At 45.6% G+C, this 5,179-nt stretch overlaps 1 long non-coding RNA gene across 1 annotated transcript in view; it reads right to left on the reverse strand.

Moving 5' to 3' along the window:
* The window catches only part of LOC122544470, a 24,057-nt gene that overhangs the window by 1,017 nt on the left and 17,861 nt on the right, over positions 1 to 5,179 (reverse strand). The window lies entirely within an intron of this gene.

The following is a 5,179-nucleotide window of genomic DNA, read 5'->3' on the forward strand; positions in this document are numbered from 1 at the left end:
TATCGCATTCCCAACGCCCCTCCCCCAAGTCCCTCCTCCCTACCTTTTATCTTAGGCTGCTTGGCACATCCTCCTCATTCCTGAAGAACGGCTTATGCCCAAAACGTCGATTCTCCTTCTCCTTTGATGCTGCCTGACCTGTTGCGCTTTTCCAGCAACACATTTTTAAGCTCTGATCCCCAGTATCTGCAGTCCTCACTTTCTCCTAATAGACTGACATAGTCACCATTGAAGAATCATACCTTAAAGACAAGGTCCCAGACTCAACCATCACCATTTCACTGACAGGACAGACCCAGCAAAGGTGGTGGTAGACTGGTATACAGTCAAGATGGAGTTGCTCTTAGCATCCTGAACAGTGATTCCAGATGCCATGAAGTCTCGTGACTTCAGGTTGAACATGGGCAAGGAAATCTCTTGCAATGAAACCATATACTGTCCTCTTGTGGCTAATGAATCAATGTTCCTCCATGTTGAACACCACTTGAAAGAAGCATTGAGGGCGGGAAGACTACAAAATGTGCTCTGCCTACAGGATTTCAATGCCCACCACCAAGGTTGGCTTGACATCTGCAGGACTGATCGAACTGGTTGAGTCCTGAAGGACATAGCTGCTGGATGGGTCTGCAGCAGATGGAGAGGGAACCAAGAAGAGGGAAAAGCATACTGAGCAATACTTCACCACATCTTTACTCATCTGCCAGCTGCAGATGTATCTGTCCATGACAGTATTGGAAAGAGTGACCCAGTCACAAACTCACATTTTCACATTGAGAAAAATCTCCATTGTATTATGTGGCATAATGCCTGTGATAAATGTAACAGATTTAAGAGGAGGTGAAGACTGAGCATCCATGAGGCGCTTTGGACAATCAACAGCAGCAGTATTGCACCCTAGCAGAATCTGCAACCTTACAGCCTGACATATCCACCACTCAAGCCATGGATTCAACCTTGCTTCAATGGAGCATGCAAGATGGCATGCCTGGAAGAGCACCAGACATAACCGAAGATGATATGTCAACCTGGTGAAACTTACCAACATGACTACTTGCATGCCTAGCAGCATAAGCAGCAAGTGATAGAGAGAGAGCTGAGTGATCTCACAGATCCGATCTAATCTGTGCTACTCTGCCAGATTCAATCGTGAATAGCGTTGGACAGTTAAAAAAAACTCAGTGGAGGAGGAGGCTACGAAAATATTCCTATCATCTATGATGGAAGAGTCCAGAAGGCTGAAATATTTACTGGAATCTTCAGCCAGATGTGCCAAGTGAATAATCCAACTTGCCCCATTCTAGTGATCTGCAATATGACTGATGCCAGTCTTTAGCCAATTGAATTCACTCCAATTGATATGGATACTGTAATGGCTATGGCCCTGACAACATGCCAACAATGCAGGGAAGAGTTGCGTTCCAAAACTTGCTGTCCCCGAGCCAAACTCTCCCAGTACAGCTACGACACTGGCATCTATCCAAAAAATGTTAAAAATTGCCCATGTATGCCCTGTTCATAACAAAACAGGAGAAATCCAACCTGACCAATTACTGCCCTATCAGTCTACTCTCAATCATCAGTAAGGTGATGGAAGGTAACATCATCAATGCTATCATGCAGCACCTGCTCAGCTCCTGCCCTCATTACAGGTTTGGTTGAAATATGGAAAAAAAGAGCAGAATTCCAAAGGTAAGATGAGCCCTTGACATCAAGGCCGCATTCAACCAAGTGTGGCATCATAGAACCTGATCAAAACTTCAATTAATATATATCTCTGCTAGTTGAAGTTATACCTGGCACCAAGGAAGATGGTTGTAGTTGTTGGAGGTCAGTCATCCCAGCTCCAGGACATCTTTGTAGGAGTACCCCAGAGTAGTGTCCGAGGACTAACGATTTTCAACTGCTTTATCAATGACCTTCCCTCCATCATAATGTCAGTAGTGAGGATGTTTGCACAATGATTGCACAATGTTCAGCACTATTTGTGACTCTTCAGATACTGAAGCAGTCCATGTTCAAATGCAAAATATTTGGACAATATCCAGGCTTGGGCTGACATGTGGCAATTTGCTATCATGCTACACAAATGCCAGGCAATGACCATCACCAATAAGAGATAATCAGGGCAACATGGTGTCTCAGTGGTTACCACTGCTGCCTCACAGTGCCAGGCATCTGGGATCGATACCAGCCTCAGGTGACTGTCAGAGTGGAGTTTGCACATTCTCCCCGTGTCTGTGTGGGCTCCCACAATCCAAAGATGTGCAGATTAGCTGAATTGGCGACGCTAAATTTCCCATAGTGCTCAGGGACGTGTAGGTTAGGTGCATTAGTCAGGAGTAAATATAGGCTAATAGGGGAGAGGAATGGGTTTGGGTGAGTTATTCTTTAGATGGTCGATATGGACTTGTTGGGCCAAAGGGTCACTGTAGGGATTCTTCGATGTTTCACCATGGCCCCACAGTTGGAGTTATGTACAGGCCTTCAAAATGTTGTCATGAGCTGGGGCGCATGACACAACAAGAGCTAGAAAAGATGTGAAAGAAAGGCATCTTGGGGGATTTCAATATGCAGGTGGACTGGAAGAATCAGTGGATTACAAGAAAAGAAATTTGTGGAATGCATGCTGGGTAGGTGAGTGAACTGATATTTGGCAGCAGCTGAACCTGAGACACTACACATTTAATGTTTGTCACCCGCTCTCCTCCTCTAACCAAAAGATAAGGACTCTATAGTGTGTTGATAAGGGAAGGTTTCTTTTTTTATTGCGTGATTGGTTAAAAACTTTTCTTTCCTTTTTTGTTCAACTAAGTGAAGGCGAAGTTAAGCTTGAGATTAAAAATGACAGAGGATCTCAGATCCGTGTTATGCTCCTTATGCTCCATGTGGGAGCTGAGGGACACAGTTGATGTCCCTGACTCCTTCACGTGCAGGAAGTGTGTTCAGCTACATCTCTTGTTAGACTGCATGACGGTTCTGGAGCTGCGGATGGACTCACTTTGGAGCATACACGATGCTGAGGGGGTCGTGGATGGCATGTTTAGTGACTTGGTCACACTGCAGAGGGAGAAAGGGAACGGGTGAGCAAAAGGCAGAGAAAGAGCAGGAAGGCAGTACAGGTGTCCCCTGTGGTCATCTCCCTCCAAAACAGGCTTACCGTTTTGGATACAGCTGGGGGAGATGGCTCACCAGGGGAATGCAGCAGTAGCCAGGTTCATGACACCGTGGCTGGCTCTGCTGTTCAGAATAGCGGGAAAGAGTGGAAGAGCTCTAGTCATAGGGGGGTTCAGTTGTTAGGGGAGTAGATACACAGTTCTGTTATCGCAAACAGGACTTTAGAATGGTATATTGCCTTCCAGGTTCATGGGTCAGGGATGTCTCAGATTGGCTGCAGAACATTCTCAAGGTGAGAGGGTGACATATAGGCACTGATGATGTTGCTAAGAAAGGGGATGAGGTCCTTCAAGCAGAAATTTGGGAGTTCGGAGCCAAATTAAAAAGTAGGACCTCAGAGGTAGTAATCTTGGGATTGCTGTCTAGTGTCAAACGCTAGTCAGAGTAGAAATAAAAGAATAGGCAGCTTGAGAAATGGTGCAAGAGGGAGGGGTTCAGATTTTTGCGACATTGGGACAGATTCTGGGGAAGGTGGAACTATTACAAATTAGACAGTCTATACCTAGACAGGGCTGGAACCAATGTCCTTGGGCTTTTAAACGAGTGTGGCAGGGGAATGGGAACCAAATGAGGAGGTTAGAGGACAGTAAAGAGGTAGTAACTAAAGCCAGTAAGGAACAAGATGATGAAGTCAACGTGATTAAGGGTAAGAGTAGGAAGGGAGCAGATGATGAATGCAAAGTGTCACATGGTCGGAGATGAATTTGTTCTAATGCAAGAAGATAGATATTGACATCTTGAAAAATGTCCACATTACAGAGAAGGAAGTGCTGGATGTCTCCAGGACCTGATCAGGTGTAACCTAGAACTCTGTGAGAAGCTAGGGAAGTGATTGTTGGGCCTCTTGCTGAGATAATTGTATCATCGATAGTCACAGGTGAGGTGTCAGAAGACTGGAGGTTGGCTAATGTGGTGCCACTGTTTAAGAAAGGTGGTAAGGACAAGCCAGGGAACTATAGACCAGTGACCCTGACGTCGGTGGTGGGCAAGTTGTTGGAGGGAACCCTGAGGGACAGGATGTACATGTATTTGGAAAGGCAAGGACTGATTCGGGATAGTCAACACGGCTTTGGGCGTGGGAAATCATGTCTCACAAACTTGAGTGAGTTTTTTGAAAAGTAACAAAAAGGATTGATGAGAGCAGAGCGGTAGGTGTGATCTATATGGACTTCAGTAAGGCATTCAACAAGGTTCCCAATGGGAGACTGATTAGCAAGATTAGATCTCATGGAACACAGGGAGAACTAGCCATTTGGATACAGAACCGGCTCAAAGGTAGAAGACAGAGTGTGGTAGTGGAGGGTTGTTTTTTAAATTGGAGGCCTGTGACCAGTGGAGTGCCACAAGGATCAGTGCTGGGTCCACTACTTTTCATCAATTATATAAATGATTTGGATGCGAGAATAAGAGGTATAGTTTGTAAGTTTGCAGATAACACTAAACTTGGAGGTGTAGTGGACAGCGAAGGGGGTTACCTCAGATTACAACAGGATCTTGACAGATGGACCAATGGGCTGAGAAGTGGCAGATGGAGTTTAATTTAGATAAATGTGAGGTGCTGCTTTTTGGGAAAGCAAATCTTAGCAGGACTTATACACTTAATAGTAAGGTCTAAGGGAGTGTTGCTGAACAAAGAGTTCTTGGAGTGCAAATTCATAGCTCCTTGAAAGTAGAATTGCAGGTAGAGAGGGTAGTGAAGAAGGCATTTGGTGTGCTTTCCTTTATTTGTCAGAGTATTGAGTACAGGTGTTTCGAGGTAGTGTTGCAACTGTACAGAACATCCATCATCTCCCAGACCATACAGAACCTCATCACCTCAGGAGATCTCCCACCCACAGCTTCCAACCTCATAGTCCGGGAACCACGCACTGCCCGGTTCTACCTCCTTCCCAAGAACCACAAGCCTGACCACCCTGGCCGACCCATTGTCTCAGCATGCTCCTGCCCCACTGAACTCATCTCTACCTACCTCGACACTGTCCTATCCCACCTAGTCCAGGAACTC

The sequence above is a fragment of the Chiloscyllium plagiosum genome, chromosome 1 (genome assembly GCF_004010195.1).
Source record: "Chiloscyllium plagiosum isolate BGI_BamShark_2017 chromosome 1, ASM401019v2, whole genome shotgun sequence".
In the NCBI taxonomy this organism is placed as follows: domain Eukaryota; kingdom Metazoa; phylum Chordata; class Chondrichthyes; order Orectolobiformes; family Hemiscylliidae; genus Chiloscyllium; species Chiloscyllium plagiosum.